Source organism: Zingiber officinale, chromosome 6A, assembly GCF_018446385.1.
Source record: "Zingiber officinale cultivar Zhangliang chromosome 6A, Zo_v1.1, whole genome shotgun sequence".
Taxonomy (NCBI): Eukaryota; Viridiplantae; Streptophyta; class Magnoliopsida; order Zingiberales; family Zingiberaceae; genus Zingiber; species Zingiber officinale.
In genome coordinates, this window is record NC_055997.1 from 28,320,830 (window position 1) to 28,340,246 (window position 19,417).

Here is a 19,417-nt window from a genome sequence, read left to right on the forward strand (position 1 = left end):
AAGTCCAAGTAGGTCAAAGGATTTGACAGGATACTTGGCAAGAGGAGAAAAGTCCAAGTGGGTCAAAGGGATTGACCGGACACTTGGTGAGGGAGTCCTAGCAGGTCAAGGGAGTGACCAGATGCTAGGCATGATGTACCAACAGGTCAAGGTTGACCGAATGTTGGTTTGAGAGGCTTGGGACTTGGTTTTGGGCAAAAACCAAGAGTTGGATCGATCAGTGGATCGATCCAGGAGCTGGATCGATCAGTGGATCGATCCAAGCTTTTCTCCAGCGAACAGAAAGGCTCTGGATCGATCAGTGGATCGATCCAGGCCTTTCCCAGCGAACAGAGAGCCTCTGGATCGATCAGTGGATCGATCCAGAGGTCCCAATCGATCAGCCGATCGATTGGGACGCTGCTGGTTCGCACGATAAGCGCTGGATCGATCCGTGGATCTATCCAGGCGTTTTCCCAGAGCACAGAGGTGCTCTGGATCGATCCGTGGATCGATCCAAAGCCTCCCCGATCGATTTGGAGCTTTCGAATCGATCGGGATCCGACCGTTGCGTCGTATTTGAGCTGTAGGCGTGCGATGGCTGCAAAGAACTTCACCGATTCATCTCAGATCAACACTAGCAACTCCACAGAGCTCTCCACGCCAGTTCTTGAAGGATCTTGGAGTTTCTTCCAAGTCAAGAGGCGGCTCTATTACAAGAAGAAGAAATCTAGGGTTAGGGTTTTTACTGCATTTCTTGTAAGCTTTTGCTTATTCTTTACTACCCTTTCTTTCTTCTTGTATTGAGAGTCTTGTAGGGCTTCTCCGCCTTCGGTAGTTACCGAAAAGGAGTGTTTACATAGCGGAGGGTGTGTGAGTGTGTGGATCCTTGGACTAGTCACCTCCTTTGGAGGTGGATACCAAGTAAATCTACCTTGTTAGTGTTGTATGCATTTGTTTCTTGTATTTCCACTGCACATCTCTGAAGAAACAAGCAACGCCAAGCACATGAGCACGCGACGAGCTATTCACCCCCCCCCCCCCCCTCTAGCTACTTTTCGGTCCCAACAAGTGGTATCAGAGCAAGGTTGCTCTTCACCGGAATCATCGCCGGAAGGGGCAAACAAAACAAGCAAATCTAGAGGGTGAAGAAGTTGAAGCAAATTCATCAAAAGTCAAAGATTTCAAGAAGCTCAACTTCAAGATGCAATTCCAAGATGGACTTGGATTTGACACAAGGGTGGCTCCACCGTACACATCCACAAGCTTCGATTCTTGGAAATCAAGAATCGAAAATTTTCTTATGATGGAGATAGAGCAATGGTTTGCTCTTATGGAAGGCTTCGAGACTCCAACAAACTCAAAGGGCAAAGTTCTCAAGAGGAGCAAGTGGAGCCAAGAGCAAGTCCAAATGTGCGAGGCCAATGACAAAGTGACCAAGCTTTTTGTCAATTTATTGCCAAGCACCATCCTTTGCAAAATTGGAGAATTTGAAGATGCAAAGGAATTATGGAGTAAATTGGCCAATCTTCATGAAGAGGTCCCCTCCACTGTACAAGAAAAATCCAGAGAGGGTGACTCTTTAGAGCAAGACCAAGAGGAGGACTCCGAGGTTGAGAGATGCTCAACCTCCGAAGAAGAAGTCCAAGAAGAAGCTTCATCTTCAAGGGAGTGCAATGAAGAGAACAAGGAGGGAGCATACTCCTTGTTCCATATGCAAGATGATGAAGCCTCCACCTCTAGGATTGAGGGGGAGTGTAGATCAATGAACCCGGAGCAAGAAGAGGCCTCCACATCCGGGTCAAGTGAAGAAGAAGAAGATGGTGCCACCTCCAAAATTCAAGAAATATCAAATGGAGGAGCAAGTGTCATCCCTACACAAGAAGGTATAAATGTTTCAATTAAAAATAAAAATCATATAATATGTTTTGAGTGTAGGGAAAGTGGGCACTACAAGAGCAAGTGTCCCAACTTGGCCAAGAAGAAAGGTCAAGTGACACAAAAGGGCAAGGAGAAGCCCAAGGAGACCACCCCCGGGACAAAGAAGAGCAAGGAGCACATTGTGTGTTTCATGTGTCAACAAAAAGGGCATTACCGAAGTCAATGCCCCAAGGGGAAGAAGATGATCAAGGCTCAAGGAGGCACTAGTCAAGGGGGAGCCTCCAAGGTAAAGAAGAAGGTAACATTTATTGAGCCTACCCCGTTACGTTATGGTAAAAAGCATGATAGTTCTAATTTTTATCATTTTAATGCAATTTACCATAAGAATAGAAAGCATGAGGGCATTAAGGAAAAGCATGTGGCCCTACATGCCAAGACTACCCAACCTAAGGTTAGGAAGATAGATAGACATTTGGGCAAGAACACTAAGGACCATAGTTATAAGCCTAGAAACAAAAATGCTCATGGGTGTAATGAAAAATCAAAATCTAAGGATTTAATGATAGAAAATCAAGTCTTGAGGTCAAGGCTTGATAAAATGGAAAAGACCCTAAAAAGGATGGAAAATATCCTATTAGGGTAAAATGAGCATAACCTAGGTTTAGGGGTACAAAAGTCATCCAATGACCATAGAGGTTTGGGATACAAACCCAAAGCTAAAAAGGATGTGCCTAGTTATCATAGGGTTCCATATAGGTATGGAACAAACACTAAGTCTAGAAGTCAAGTCAATGATACAAGGGAAGTCATCCCTAGAAGTATCTTTGCAACAACAAATGTGACTAAGACTTCTAAGAAGTCTAAGAAAGTCACTAACAAGGTCACAAGGGAGGCTATCCCTAGAGTTGACCTAGAAAAAGTGACCAAGGCTTCTAAGAAGCCAAACAAGGTCACTAGGAAGGTATCTAGGGAAGTTATCCCTAGTGAATATCTAGAGCATCCAAGGAGCACCAATAGGTTTTGGGTTCCTAGGAGCATCTTCTCTACCCTATAGAAGGGTTAGAGAGTGTCAACTCTAAGAAGAAGGGTACTTAACCCGATTTTGAAGAAATTGACACTCAAGGAGCATTTTCAAGGTTATTATTAACCTTTGAAAATAAAATGGATTTATGTTTACTCTTGGGAAGAGTAAAATGTGTCACAATTTGATAAATTGGATGATATTTTAAGTGACACAAATTGGGAGAATCATAGGAACTGCCAAGTTGGGATTTTGATATGTTCTTAGAAAATTTAAGGTCAATCTAAGCCTTAATTTAAAGTGCTACCCTTGTGGAAAAATGAAATTTGCCAATATTTGAGGAATACACTTAATTTCAATTGGCAAAAATTAATCAAGAGAATTAGAAATGCCAATATAGGTTTTTGGCATTTTCTTGAAGTACTTTTGGGCAATCTAGGTTTAATTTTTAAGTTAGCTAAGATTAAGGATACTTAGATAGGTAATCTAGGCAATTTTATTTATGCTAAACCTTGCTATGTTATGTTTTCCCATCACATGCCATAACACCATATTTAGTTTTATATTTTTCATTCATGACTTATTATAAAAAATACAAAAATACCATGTCATGTCATACATACATCATATAATTATAGGAATCTTTCTTTTGAAAGCTATTTCATTTTGATGTATGCCATAACATTATCATGCATTATGTTTAATTCCTTAAAAGCAAGGACAAATGGCATTTATCAACAAGTGTTGTCAACAAGTGGTATTAACAAGTAACATCGTAAGTGGATGTTCAATATCCACAAAAGTGCCTAGATAGATATGCATGATCCCTAGATTAGGGCAAAACCAAATTTTATATCTCACAAAGACCAATAAGATGACTTGTATGTGTTTTAGTGCACATTAGATACAAGTGAGATGTTAGGATGATGAACAAAACTCAAGATGTTGATTTAGTGCATTTCTTTTGAGTTTTAAGTTTATCAAAACACATAGTTATGTGTTTTCCCATCATTGGGAAAGCTAATGTACAAGTAATGTGCATTAAGCCCAAGGAATATGGTGGGATATTGGTTTTGAAAATGTTTTTAAAATAATTTTGGAAAACCTTGGTGAAGGCTATCTTTTGATAGTAATCACCATTGAATAGTTAGACACAAACTTAAAGAAAACACTAAAGTTTTTGCAAGTTCTCAAGTTTGTGTCAATCTTTGAAAATATGATGTATTTTCATAGAAAACTATTTTTCCATGATAAATTATACCCTAAATAATGTCTACACAAATTTTTACGATTTTTGGAATTTTGTAGAATTTTCTAGGGGTTTCTGAAATTGGCTGAAATTGAATTTCAGCAATTTCAGGCCTTCAATCGATCCGTGGATCGATTGGAGTACCTCAATCGATCAGCCGATCGATTGAGAAGGCATTTCTCGCGAGCAGAAGCTCGCTGGATCGATCAGCCGATCGATCCAAGAATACTGAATCGATCAGTGAATCGATTCAGTAGGGTTCAATCGATTGGAACCCAACTCCAATCGATCGAAGATGTTGATTTTAGCTGGGAAGGTCTGATTTCAGCATCTTTGAACCTATTTTAGTCTAGGTAACCATTCCAAACCCCTGAAAATATATTTGTATACATAAAAAGGGTGTTTTCGTGTGGAAAACAAGGATGGATTGGTTAAGGAAGGCTAAGTTGAAGTTTAGGTTGAGGTTTGTTTCAAATTTTGAATATTTGAACCTCAAAACTTCTAAAATTAGGTTTCCTAAAGTTTTAGGGATTCCAAGTCATTGTTGGTGCAATGACAAAAGTTACCACCATGTCTTTAGGGGGAGGGTCTCTTTAAAGACATGAAAATTATTTTTCATGAACCTTGGAAGGTGGTAAACCTTCCGTTAAGAACATGCTCAAGGTTGAGCATTTGAACTTTAATGGGGAGTGGATATCCTCATTGTTCAAGTGGCTTCAAGTGGATAATGCTCAAGGATGGGCATTTGCCTACATTGGGGGAGAATGTAGGGTTAAGGATAATGAAGGGTATGGGACCTTCATTATCGTGTTGATCACAATGAGTGAAGTTGTGAACAATGATGAGCAACTCTTCAGGGGGAGAGTTTTCAACAAGTGAATTTGTTAATGTGTGCCCAAAGATGGGGCATGGTTTGATGTGTGCCAATAGGGGGAGAATGAAAGGGAGTAAGTTAGGATTTCATTACCTAGAGGGGGTTTGCCCTCTTAGGGGGAGAATGAAGAGCTTAACTTATGTATTCATTGCCCAGTGGCATGAAGCAGGTTTAGGCTATGGGATTAGCCTAACTTACATGTGGTATTGTAAGTGATAGTGTGTAATACCCACTAAGCTTGTAAGATAAATATATGAATATGGGATTTTTGCCTTAGAAAAATAATAAGAAGTGAGTTGAAGCAAAAAGAAATAAAATGAAATAAAAAGAAGAGGAAGTCAAGGATTGAACCTTGAACCTCTTCTATAATAATTCATAGAATTAACTAGTAGAAACCAATTGGGATATAGAGAAGATATTGATAGCAAGGAAAGGAAATGCATGATAAAGATAGGAGTAAAGATCTAAGAAGAGAAAGCAAGAAAAGAACAAGAGAAAGGCAACTTGCCTTCCTCCCTTTCTCTCCCTCTTCCTCTTTGATTTTTGCCGAAAACTTAAAGAGGAATTAAGGGGATTCATTCCCCCTTATTTTATCATGAATGGTGAGAATAAATAGAAAATAAAATAAATGTAAGAAAAATAGAAAATGGGTTAAGGGAGAAGGAAAGCAAAAAATCAATTTTGCTACTTCTTTCCCCTTAACATAAAAGGGAGCAAGAAAAGAGAAAATTATTTTTCTCTCATTTTCTCTCATTCATCCTCTCCCTCACCGAGAAAACCACAGTCCCCTCTCCTCCATCTTCGGCCCCAAAGCCAAGTTTGTTCCCTAAGAAAGCCTAAGATACAAGGAGGACTTAGTAAAGGAATCAAGGGAAAGGAACTAGAAGAAGAGGCTACTTCTTCTTCACCATACCTTAGATCCACAAGAGAAAAGGATGTAAGCTTCCTCTCACCTGTGGTACAAGGCTTTTATGTGATTTTCGGATTCTATAAGGATTAGAAAACCTAGAAAAGAATTTTAGAAAATTCGGCTAAAGAAAGGGTTTTCAAATCTAGGATGGTTTAAACAAGTCCTTATTTCATGATATTCTTTCTATGCTATGTAGGAAGGATTTTCTTCATGTTTTTATACTTAAATGATGCTTGATTAGAGGAGTACCTAACCCTAGAATTTCGGCCAAAAATATGTTAAGGAGGTTAGGGAAAAATATTGTTTAACTAAACTAGTACAAAATTTCTCCCAAGAACTACTAAGGGTTTTTTATTGGTTTTCTTGCTTGAAAGTTACTTAGAACCAAAGAAATCCATTTATATGGTTCGGCCAAGAAAAGGGCTTAGGGTTAGGAAGACCTTTTAATTTAAATAACCATGTTTGTATGATAGAATATAGAGTTCTCTTAAAGAATTGCATGTTGTACATTGCTAGAAATTCATGAACTCTTATTTTAGATTTTCGGCCATGATAAGATGGATAGTTTAGAAAAACTTGAACAAAATTCTAATATGCTCAAGACCTCTGTAATATTATGATATGAAAGTTGTTTAATGCTCTTATGTTTAAATTGAGTATAGAAAATTAGTTACATGAAATATGACATGTAAGATCACAAGGGTCCTTGTTTATGAACCAACTTTGTATATGATGTTCTTAGTAATTTTTGCTATGAAACTTACTTAGGTTTTCCATGATTTAGTCCACTTAAAACCTAGTTTAGAGATTGGTAGGTTTCGGCCATAAGGAAAAATAAAAGAAAAAGGGGAAGAAACCTAGGAAGCCTAAGACACAATTCACATGTATGTTTAATATGCTTGTCTTTATACATGCTATGAAACTTGTATAATCTCTCATGCTTTTAGGCTATTTGAAGCAAGTTTATATTCTGTGAGTTTCGGCCAAGTAGGGTTTAAAAGACCTAGAGGCCTTAGAAATGAAACCATATGTGTTAAAAGTGTTTCTTATGAAAATATGATAAGGTGTTGATTGTGTCACATATTTGTATAATTTTTCCATGACCTAAATGGATCATTGTGTGTTTCAGCCATGAAGGGATAAATGCCCTAGAAACCCTAGAACAAAAATTAAATATGCTTATGTCACTCTACATGAAATATGATAAGTAGAAAACCAAAGTTCTCATACTATATGTTGTTTAGTGACCCAAATGAGGCTAGGGTAAGTTTCAGCCATACCTATTTTATGATGTCTTGTTATGAATTTATACATGATGTTTGTTCAAGTTCACATGCTTGTATGTTTGTTTTTAGCCCTAATGAACACTTGTTAAAAGTTTGACTAGGACATACGTTAAGGGCTTGAAGGACTTAGGAACTAGCTCAATATGCTTACTATGCTACTTGGAAAAAAATGCTATAAATATGGTTTAAGGTTTCCATGCTTTCATGACATTTGGGACCTTGTTTATATACTGATAGGGTTCGGCCACATGAGTTTAAGGACTTGTAGAACTTAGAAACCAAGTTAATCATGCTTATAATGCTTCCTATGAAATTTATGTGATGATGATTTAGGGTTCACATGCTTGGAGGTTGTTTTTACCTAAATTGAGACCTAAGGGGGTTCGGCCATGATAGGAACCCAAGGGTTTAGGAAGCTTAGAACCCAAGTTAACTATGTTACCATGTTTCTTATGATAGTATAATCACTTGATATACCCTTATGCTTAACCATGTATGCTTGTGATTTATACCTTTTTATGATATGATATGTGGATAGGGATATGCATGTTTTAATAATATGCTATGTGCTTAGAATATGCATGCTTTTATGATATGCTATGTGAGTAGAAATATGCATGCTTTAATGATATGCTATGTACTTAGAATATGCATGTTTTTATGATGTGCTATGTGTTTAAAATATGCCTACTTTTTCTTATGACATGATGTATGTCTAAGTGATGCATACTTTTTATGATATGATGTATGCCTAAGTGATGCATACTTTCTTATGACATGATGTATGCCTAAGTGATGCATACTTTTTATGATATGATGTATGCCTAAGTGATGCATACTTTCTTATGACATGATGTATGCCTAAGTGATGCATACTTTTTATGATATGATGTATGCCTAAGTGATGCATACTTTTATGATATAATGTATGCCTAAGTGATGCATACTTTTATGCTATGCTATGTGACTAAATGATGCATTTTTATACATGCTATTTTACTTTGTAAGGCTTGTACCAAGGGTGGACTCCTAATCAGTCCCTAGGCCTTGCTTTGTGATCTAGGCTAAGCCTTGCTTTGTGATTTAGGCTAATAAGGGATGGACTCCTTAGTACACCCCTAGGCCTTGCTTTGTGATCCAGGCCAAGCCTTGCTTTGTGATCTAGGCTAATAAGGGATGGACTCTTCAAATACGCCCCTAGGCCATGCTTTGTGATCTTGACCTAGTTCCTAGTATGATTCAAGACTTGCTACCTTGGATTTACTTAGGACGCGCGCATCTATGTTATGTATGTATGGTACAAGCCGGGGCCCTAAATATGTTGATATTATGTTCAAGTATATATATGTAAGAAGAAAATGGTTTTAAAAGATCATGAGACATACACATGTTTTTCGGATACATGTTTTTAAAATCATGATGCATATAATCTATGATTATGTTGTGTTGAGGCTATGATTTAAGATATGCCATGATATGATTATGTTATGTTTCATGCTATGTTTTAAGAGATGATATGCCATGATAAGATTATGTTATGTTTCATGCTATGTTTTAAGAGATGATATGCCATGATATGATTATGTTATGTTTCATGCTATGCTTTAAGAGATGATATGCCATGACTAGTTATAGTGCTTGTTATGTTGGATGATATGCTTAAAGAGTATGATATGTTATGCCATGACTAGTTGAGATCATGTTAAGTTGAGACATTATTTGATTATGTACTGATTGTTGGTTTTAGTGAGTAGGAAAGGAACTTACTAAGCCATGAGTGCTCATAACTTACTTTCCTTGTACCACAGATAAAGGAAAAAGCTGGATGAGTTAAAGGAGCAGCAGGAGGGGCAACGAAGATGTGTGTGGCGGTGGCTAAGCAACTAATTAAGAACCTGCTTTAAAACCTTTAAGAACTATGCTTTGGTTTTGTGAAATGTAATACAATATGGGTGACTTGATGTTAATTTTTTATTTATTTTGTTATCATGTTATGAAACCATGTTAGTGTAGTTCGGTTTTAATTAAGTTAAGAAAAATAATTTTAAGTCTTCCGCTGTAATACGTACGTAGAGTATCGTAGCCCCGTCCCTTGTTGATAGCAGGGAGGGCGGGCGTTACAGGTTGGTATCAGAGCCAAAGTTTATTGCCAGCTCACTACACACACATCAAGCCTCCTACCTGCCGCTCCAAGTAAGAATGTTTATGCTTAATTTACTTGTTATATGCTTATGTTTAATTTTCTTGTTAAATGCTTATGTTTAGTTTCATGTTATATAACTTATGCTTTTTTTTTTCTTGTTATACTGCCTATGTTTTATTTCTTTACTACATTGCTTACGCTTTATTTCCTTATGTTACATTGTTTGTCATTATATTCCTTATTTTTCCTTATGTTGTTTATGCTGTAGATTCATGTTTTACTTGCTTATATTTGATGCTTTATTTTATGCTTTTAGTTATAAATTAGATTAGGAGTACATCTTGGTAGGTTAGGAATAATACCATAACAAATAGATAGAAACAAACCAGTACGTTAGATTGGCTAAAACCGATAACCACTTACACTAGTCTATTTCTTTTAGATAAAGATGGTTAGGACACGCAATGCCCGAACCGGAGGGACAGTGACTCCACCAGATCTGACGTAGGTAGTCGCAGACCTCCAGCATCAGATCGCAGAACAACAACAACTGATCACTACCTTAATGGGTCAGCAAGGCAACCCAGTTACCCCACCGGTGAATCCACTACCTGTTGTACCTACAGCCGCACCAGTGCCCCCGGCAGCCCCTACTCCGATGGTCCGACAAGTGGCCTATCTGATTCAGTGGCAAAGGCTTAAGCCGGAAGCATTCTCGGGAAACTGTGAACCATAGGATGCGCAAGCCTGGCTCAAAACCGTGGAGAACATAATGGAACTATTGGATTGGCCTGAACACGAGAAGGTCAAATGCGCGTCGTTCTGTCTTACCGGAGATGCCCGGATGTGGTGGGACAAAGTAAAGGCGAAAAGGCAAATAAACCAAATGCAGTGGACAGATTTTGAGACAGAGTTCTTAAAGGAATTTTTCCATATGCAAGTGACCAACAAGCACTATGACGAGTTCACTGAGTTTCGGCAAGGTGATCTGTCAGTCAATGAAGCCGTCAAGAGGTTCAATCGCCTAGCCCGACTGTGCCCAGAACTGGTCCGTACTGAAAAAGAAAGGGTCCGGTTGATGTTAAAGATGCTCCGACCCGAGACCGTAGACTGCAGAGGAGCTAGTCAGCAGTGCCCTGATTACCGAGCACTATCAGGAAGCAATGAATAAGGGCAAGAACCAAGCACTGACCGGAGGACAAAAATCGCACAGTACCAGAACTGACTGGAAAGGAAACTCAAGTGGAAAGAGGAAACAGTGGAATAAAACAAAAGGTGGTCCAGCCAATAAGCAGACCAAGTACCCTCAGTGTGCCACATGTGGGAAGATGCATTCTGGAGTATGTCGTCTGAGCACCAGAAAGTGCTACAATTGCGGAAAGGAAGGTCATTTGATAAGAGATTGCCCTACTCAGCTTCAAGCACCGCCTTCGCAGAACTTCCAGAATAGGAGTGCCCCCGCACAGCTTCACCAGATGCAAACTGCCATAGCCAAGGAAGATTGGAGGCCCCTCCCACTATGACCAATGCCAGAGTTTACTCGCTTGCTCAGGATGACGTGGCGAACGCCTCTACGGTTGTCACAGGTCAGTTAATTAATTTCAGTCAGTATGCTAGAATTTTTATTCAATGCTGAAAACAAACTGAAGAGGGAATCCATCGAGAAACTGAAACACGTTTCTTATCCATTAGTTGAAACCATGTCCGGACGACTCTCTACCCTCACCATAACACCAACGTTATTCGAGAACATGTTAGAGAAACAAACCAGGGACCCGAGCCTTCAAAGAATTAAACAAGAGACCGCAGAAGGAAAGAATGACGGGTTCCGTATCGCAGACGATGGAATATTATACCTCAGGGATCGATTATGTATTCCAGAGGATCCAGAGTTGCGAAAGAAGATACTGGAAGAAGCCCATACAACGCCTTATGCAATGCACCCGGGTTCCACTAAAATGTACCAGGACCTGAAAAAGAAATTTTGGTGGTCCGGTATGAAAAGAGAAGTGGCTCAGTACGTCAGTACTTGTCTGACGTGCCAAAGAGTAAAAGCTGAACACCAGAGACCCGACGGATTATTACAACCTGTCCAAATTCCAGAATGGAAATGGGAAGAAATCTCCATGGATTTCATTTCAGGTCTACCCAAGACGACAAACGGGTATGATGCTATATGGGTGATCATGGACAGACTGACAAAGTCTGCACACTTTTTGGCGATCAAGATGACTTATTCAACTGAACAACTAGCTAAGATATATGTTAAGGAAATCGTCAGATTACATGGTATCCCTAAGACCATTATTTCTGATAGAGATGGACGTTTTGTCTCGCACTTTTGGGAGTGCGTTCAGAAGGCCCTCGGCACGAAGTTGTTGTTTAGCACAGCCTTCCACCCACAGACTGATGGGCAGACTGAAAGAGTAAATCAAATATTGGAGGATATGTTAAGAGCTTGTGCCCTGGACTTCAAAGGGAGCTGGTGCCGATATTTATACCTGGCAGAATTCGCCTACAATAATAGCTACCAAGCTACTATTGGAATGGCACCTTACGAAGCTCTATATGGGAGGAAGTGTAGGTCTCCTATATGCTGGTATGAAAGTGGTGAAAAGAAGGAAATGGGGTTCCGAACGGAACTTATTGATGACACCACCCGAGCTATACAAAAGATCCGTCAACGAATAGAAACCGCTCAGAGTCGGCAGAAGAATTATTCCGATAAACGGCGCAGACCGCTAGAATTCAACATCGGAGACTTGGTATTCCTTAAAGTATCCCCCATGAAAGGGATAATGAGGTTCGGAAAGAGGAGCAAGTTAAGCCCACGATACGTAGGACCGTACCGGATTTTAGAAAGAGTGGGCCAAGTCGCATACAGACTATAACTACCTTCAGACATGGCAGCCATTCACAATGTGTTCCATGTATCGATGCTCAAGAAATGTACTCCCAGCACAGATCAAGTGATTGAGCCTCAGTCGGTACAGGTGCAGGAAGACCTGAGTTACGAAAGTAAACCCATCCAGATTCTGGACCGAGAAATCAAGAGGTTAAGGAACAAAGAAATACCCCTAGTAAAGGTCCTGTGGCGGAATCAACGGTTCGAAGAAGCCACTTGGGAACGCGAGGACGATATGAAACAAAAGTACCCGGAGCTATTTTAAAGTTCGAGGACGAACTTTTTATGAGGTACGGGGTACTGTAATACCCACTAAGCTTGTAAGATAAATATATGAATATGGGATTTTTGCCTTAGAAAAATAATAAGAAGTGAGTTGAAGCAAAAAGAAATAAAATGAAATAAAAAGAAGAGGAAGTCAAGGATTGAACCTTGAACCTCTTCTATAATAATTCATAGAATTAACTAGTAGAAACCAATTGGGATAGAGAGAAGATATTGATAGCAAGGAAAGGGAATGCATGATAAAGATAGGAGTAAAGATCTAAGAAGAGAAAGCAAGAAAAGAACAAGAGAAAGGCAACTTGCCTTCCTCCCTTTCTCTCCCTCTTCCTCTTTGATTTTTGCCGAAAACTTAAAGAGGAATTAAGGGGATTCATTCCCCCTTATTTTATCATGAATGGTGAGAATAAATAGAAAATAAAATAAATGTAAGAAAAATAGAAAATGGGTTAAGGGAGAAGGAAAGCAAAAATCAATTTTGCTACTTCTTTCCCCTTAACATAAAAGGGAGCAAGAAAAGAGAAAATTATTTTTCTCTCATTTTCTCTCATTCATCCTCTCCCTCACCGAGAACACCACAGTCCCCTCTCCTCCATCTTCGGCCCCAAAGCCAAGTTTGTTCCCTAAGAAAGCCTAAGATACAAGGAGGACTTAGCAAAGGAATCAAGGGAAAGGAACTAGAAGAAGAGGCTACTTCTTCTTCACCATACCTTAGATCCACAAGCGAAAAGGATGTAAGCTTCCCCTCACCTGTGGTACAAGACTTTTATGTGATTTTTGGATTCTATAAGGATTAGAAAACCTAGAAAAGAATTTAAGAAAATTCGGCTAAAGAAAGGGTTTTCAAATCTAGGATGGTTTAAACAAGTCCTTATTTCATGATATTCTTTCTATGCTATGTAGGAAGGATTTTCTTTATGTTTTTATACTTAAATGATGCTTGATCAGAGGAGTACCTAACCCTAGAATTTCGGTCAAAAATATGTTAAGGAGGTTAGGGAAAAATATTGTTTAACTAAACTAGTACAAAATTTCTCCCAAGAACTACTAAGGGTTTTTTATTGGTTTTCTTGCTTGAAAGTTACTTAGAACCAAAGAAATCCATTTATATGGTTCGGCCAAGAAAAGGGCTTAGGGTTAGGAAGACCTTTTAATTTAAATAACCATGTTTGTATGATAGAATATAGAGTTCTCTTAAAGAATTGCATGTTGTACATTGCTAGAAATTCATGAACTCTTATTTTAGATTTTCGGCCATGATAAGATGGATAGTTTAGAAAAACTTGAACAAAATTCTAATATGCTCAAGACCTCTGTGATATTATGATATGAAAGTTGTTTAATGCTCTTATGTTTAAATTGAGTATAGAAAATTAGTTACATGAAATATGACATGTAAGATCACAAGGGTCCTAGCTTGTTTATGAACCAACTTTGTATATGATGTTCTTAGTAATTTTTGCTATGAAACTTACTTAGGTTTTCCATGATTTAGGCTAATTAAAACCAAGTTTAGAGATTGGTAGGTTTCGGCCATAAGGAAAAATAAAAGAAAAAGGGAAAGAAACCTAGGAAGCCTAAGACACAATTCACATGTATGTTTAATATGCTTGTCTTTATACATGCTATGAAACTTGTATAATCTATCATGCTTTTAGGCTATTTGAAACAAGTTTATATTCTGTGAGTTTTGGCCAAGTAGGGTTTAAAAGACCTAGAGGCCTTAGAAATGAAACCATATGTGTTAAAAGTGTTTCTTATGAAAATATGATAAGGTGTTGATTGTGTCACATATTTGTATAATTTTTCCATGACCTAAATGGATCATTGTGTGTTTCGGCCATGAAGGGATAAATGCCCTAGAAACCCTAGAACAAAAATTAAATATGCTTATGTCACTCTACATGAAATATGATAAGTAGAAAACCAAAGTTCTCATACTATATGTTGTTTAGTGACCCAAATGAGGCTAGGGTAAGTTTCGGCCATACCTATTTTATGATGTCTTGTTATAAATTTATACATGATGTTAGTTCAAGTTCACATGCTTGTATGTTTGTTTTTAGCCCTAATGAACACTTGTTAAAAGTTTGACTAGGACATACGTTAAGGGCTTGAAGGACTTAGGAACTAGCTCAATATGCTTACTATGCTACTTGGAAAAAAATGCTATAAATATGGTTTAAGGTTTCCATGCTTTCATGACATTTGGGACCTTGTTTATATACTGATAGGGTTCGGCCACATGAGTTTAAGGACTTGGAGAACTTAGAAACCAAGTTAATCATGCTTATAATGCTTCCTATGAAATTTATGTGATGATGATTTAGGGTTCACATGCTTGGAGGTTGTTTTTACCTAAATTGAGACCTAAGGGGGTTCGGCCATGATAGGAACCCAAGGGTTTAGGAAGCTTAGAACCCAAGTTAACTATGTTACCATGTTTCTTATGATAATATAATCACATGATATACCCTTATGCTTAACCATGTATGCTTGTGATTTATACCTTTTTATGATATGATATGTGGATAGGGATATGCATGTTTTAATAATATGCTATGTGCTTAGAATATGCATGCTTTTATGATATACTATGTGAGTAGAAATATGCATGCTTTAATGATATGCTATGTACTTAGAATATGCATGTTTTTATGATGTGCTATGTGTTTAAAATATGCCTACTTTTTCTTATGACATGATGTATGCCTAAGTGATGCATACTTTTATGATATGATGTATGCCTAAGTGATGCATACTTTCTTATGACATGATGTATGCCTAAGTGATGCATACTTTTTATGATATGATGTATGCCTAAGTGATGCATACTTTCTTATGACATGATGTATGCCTAAGTGATGCATACTTTTTATGATATGATGTATGCCTAAGTGATGCATACTTTTATGACATAATGTATGCCTAAGTGATGCATACTTTTATGCTATGCTATGTGACTAAATGATGCATTTTTATACATGCTATTTTACTTTGTAAGGCCTGTACCAAGGGTGGACTCCTAATCAGTCCCTAGGCCTTGCTTTGTGATCTAGGCTTAGCCTTGCTTTGTGATCTAGGCTAATAAGGGATGGGCTCCTTAGTACACCCCTAGGCCTTGCTTTGTGATCTAGGCCAAGCCTTGCTTTGTGATCTAGGCTAATAAGGGATGGACTCTTCAAATACGCCCCTAGGCCATGCTTTGTGATCTTGACCTAGTTCCTAGTATGATTCAAGACTTGCTACCTTGGATATACTTAGGACGCGCGCATCTATGTTATGTATGTATGGTACAAGCCGGGGCCCTAAATATGTTGATATTATGTTCAAGTATATATATGTAAGAAGAAAATGGTTTTAAAAGATCATGAGACATACACATGTTTTTCGGATACATGTTTTTAAAATCATGATGCATATAATCTATGATTATGTTGTGTTGAGGCTATGATTTAAGATATGCCATGATATGATTATGTTATGTTTCATGCTATGTTTTAAGAGATGATATGCCATGATAAGATTATGTTATGTTTCATGCTATGTTTTAAGAGATGATATGTCATGATAAGATTATGTTATGTTTCATGCTATGTTTTAAGAGATGATATGCCATGATATGATTATGTTATGTTTCATGCTATGCTTTAAGAGATGATATGCCATGACTAGTTATAATGCTTGTTATGTTGCATGATATGCTTAAAGAGTATGATATGTTATGCCATGACTAGTTGAGATCATGTTAAGTTGAGACATTATTTGATTATGTACTGATTGTTGGTTTTAGTGAGTAGGAAAGGAACTTACTGAGCCATGAGTGTTCGTAGCTTACTTTCCTTGTACCACAGATAAAGGAAAAAGCTGGATGAGTTAAAGGAGCAGCAGGAGGGGCAACGAAGATGTGTGTGGCGGTGGCTAGGCAACTAATTAAGAACCTGCTTTAAAACCTTTAAGAACTATGCTTTGGTTTTGTGAAATGTAATACAATATGGGTGACTTGATGTTAAGTTTTTATTTATTTTGTTATCATGTTATGAAACCATGTTAGTGTTGTTCGGTTTTAATTAAGTTAAGAAAAATAATTTAAGTCTTCCGCTGTAATACGTACGTAGAGTATCGTAGCCCCGTCCCTTGTTGATAGCAGGGAGGGCGGGCGTTACATAGTGTTGGTATTGTCCAACATCAAAAAGGGGGAGATTGTTGGTGCAACATCCTTCAGGTCAAGGTTGACCTGGTTGACCAAGCTTGAGTCTTGGTTTGGATTTCGATGTTTGACAATGCAAGGCTGATTGAAGAAGAGTCAAGTAGGTCAAGGATGACCGGATACTTGACTGGGAAGTCCTAACTGGGATGTTAGGCAGAAGGAAAGACCTAGTGAGTGAAACTAGGCAGTGAGGAAAATCCTAGTAAGTGAAGCTAGGTGAAAGTCCTGGTGAGTGAAGCCAGGTGAAAATCCTAGTGAGTGAAGCTAGGTGAAAATCCTGGTGAGTAAAGCCAGATGAAAATCCTAGTGAGTGAAGCTAGGTGAAAGACCTGGTGAGTGAAGCCATGCAGAAGAGAAGTCCTAGTGAGTGAAGCTAGGCAGATTGGAAGTCCTGGTGAGTGAAGCCAGGCATGGGGAAATCCAGATGGGTCAAGATTGATCAGACATCTGGTGAAAGTCCAATTAGGTCAAGGGAGTGACCGGATACTTGGCATGATGAAGGAAAGTCCAAGTAGGTCAAAGGATTTGACAGGATACTTGGCTAGAGGAGAAAAGTCCAAGTGGGTCAAAGGGATTGACCGAGCACTTGGTGAGGGAGTCCTAGCAGGTCAAGGGAGTGACCAGATGCTAGGCATGATGTACCAACAGGTCAAGGTTGACCGAATGTTGGTTTGAGAGGCTTGGGACTTGGTTTTGGGCAAAAACCAAGAGCTGGATCGATCAGTGGATCGATCCAGGCTTTTCTCCAGCGAACAGAAAGGCTCTGGATCGATCAGTGGATCGATCCAGGCCTTTCCCAGCGAACAGAGAGCCTATGGATCGATCAGTGGATCGATCCAGAGGTCCCAATCGATCAGCCGATCGATTGGTACGCTGCTGGTTCGCGCGATAAGCGCTGGATTGATCCGTGGATCGATCCAGGCGTTTTCCAAGAGCACAGAGGCACTCTGGATCGATCCGTGGATCGATCCAAAGCCTCCCCGATCGATTGGGAGCTTTCGAATCGATCGGGATCCGACCGTTGTGTCGTATTTGAGCTGCAGGCGTGCGATGGCTGCAAAGAACTTCACCGATTCATCTCAGATCAACACCAGCAACTCCACAGAGCGCTCCACGCCAGTTCTTGAAGGATCTTGGAGTTTCTTCCAAGTCAAGAGGCGGCTCTAATGGCTGCAAAGAACTTCACCGATTCATCTCAGATCAACACCAGCAACTCCACAGAGCTCTCCACGCCAGTTCTTGAAGGATCTTGGAGTTTCTTCCAAGTCAAGAGGCGGCTCTATTGCAAGAAGAAGAAATCTAGGGTTAGGGTTTTTACTGCATTTCTTGTAAGCTTTTGCTTATTCTTTACTACCCTTTCGTTCTTCTTGTATTGAGAGTCTTGTAGGGCTTCTCCGCCTTCGGTAGTTACCGAAAAGGAGTGTTTACATAGTGGAAGGTGTGTGAGTGTGTGGATCCTTAGACTAGTCACCTCATTTGGAGGTGGATACCAAGTAAATCTACCTTATTAGCGTTGTATGCATTTGTTTCTTGTATTTCCGCTGCACATCTCTGAAGAAATAAGCAACGCCAAGCACATGAGCACGCGACGAGCTATTCCCCCCCCCCCCCCCCTCTAGCTACTTTTCGGTCCCAACAGTTTACTAGCTGGTCCTCCTTTTGGGTAACTCCCTGGTTTGCGTTTGTTGCTGGAGTTCCCTTTCCAGTTAGAACCGTGGGAGTTGTGGCCCTGGTGTTTCTAAGCACCTGAGCCTCCTTGGCCTTTCGACTCTGAGAGGACTTGCTTCTGCTGCTTGATACTGTTCTGGTAATGCTCGGTGGTTAAAGCACTGCTCACTAGTTCTTCTGTGGTTTGTGGCCTACGGACACCGCTGGCCACATTCATTGCTATTTCTGGCCTTAACATCTTGAGCATCAACCGGACTCGTTCCCTTTTAGTGATGACTAGTTCTGGGCATAGACGAGCCAGTCTGTTGAATTTCCTCACAGCCTCCTCAACTGAAAGGTTGCCCTGACAAAACTCAGTGAACTCGTCGTAGTGGCGGTTTGTGACCCGCATGTGGAAGAACTCCTCGAAGAACTCCCTTTCGAAGTCAGCCCATGTCATCTGATTCACTGGGCGCTTAGCTTTGATTTTCTCCCACCACATACATGTGTCTCCTGTCAGACAGAAAGAAGCGCACTTCACCTTCTCATGTTCTGGCCAGTCCAGAAGCTCCATCGTACTCTCCAGTGTTTTGAACCAGGCTTAAGCATCCCATGGTTCATTGGTGCCTGAGAAATTCTCTGGTTTGACTTTCTACCACTGGATCAAATAAGCTTCTCTCTGGGTCCCTGCTGCTGGGGCCACTGGTGTTGTAGGTTGGACTGGTGGAACCTCTATCACTATTGGAGTTGCTAAGTTAGGCTCTGGAGTGATAGTGGGGGTGTTATGCTAATTAGCCCTTAAAGTGGCTATTTCCTGTTGCTGTTCAGCTAGTTGCTGCTGTAACTGAGCCACTACTGCTGTAAGGTCTGGGGGAGGCACTGAACTGCCTGCCTCGTGCTGGGGCTCAGTGGTTGGTGCCCTTCTAGCTGGGCATCCTCGTGCCATTTCTAGAGACATAGAGGACATACATAACTAATACAATCATAATTGCATAACTATTGTTATCATGTTAAATACTATCATAAACAA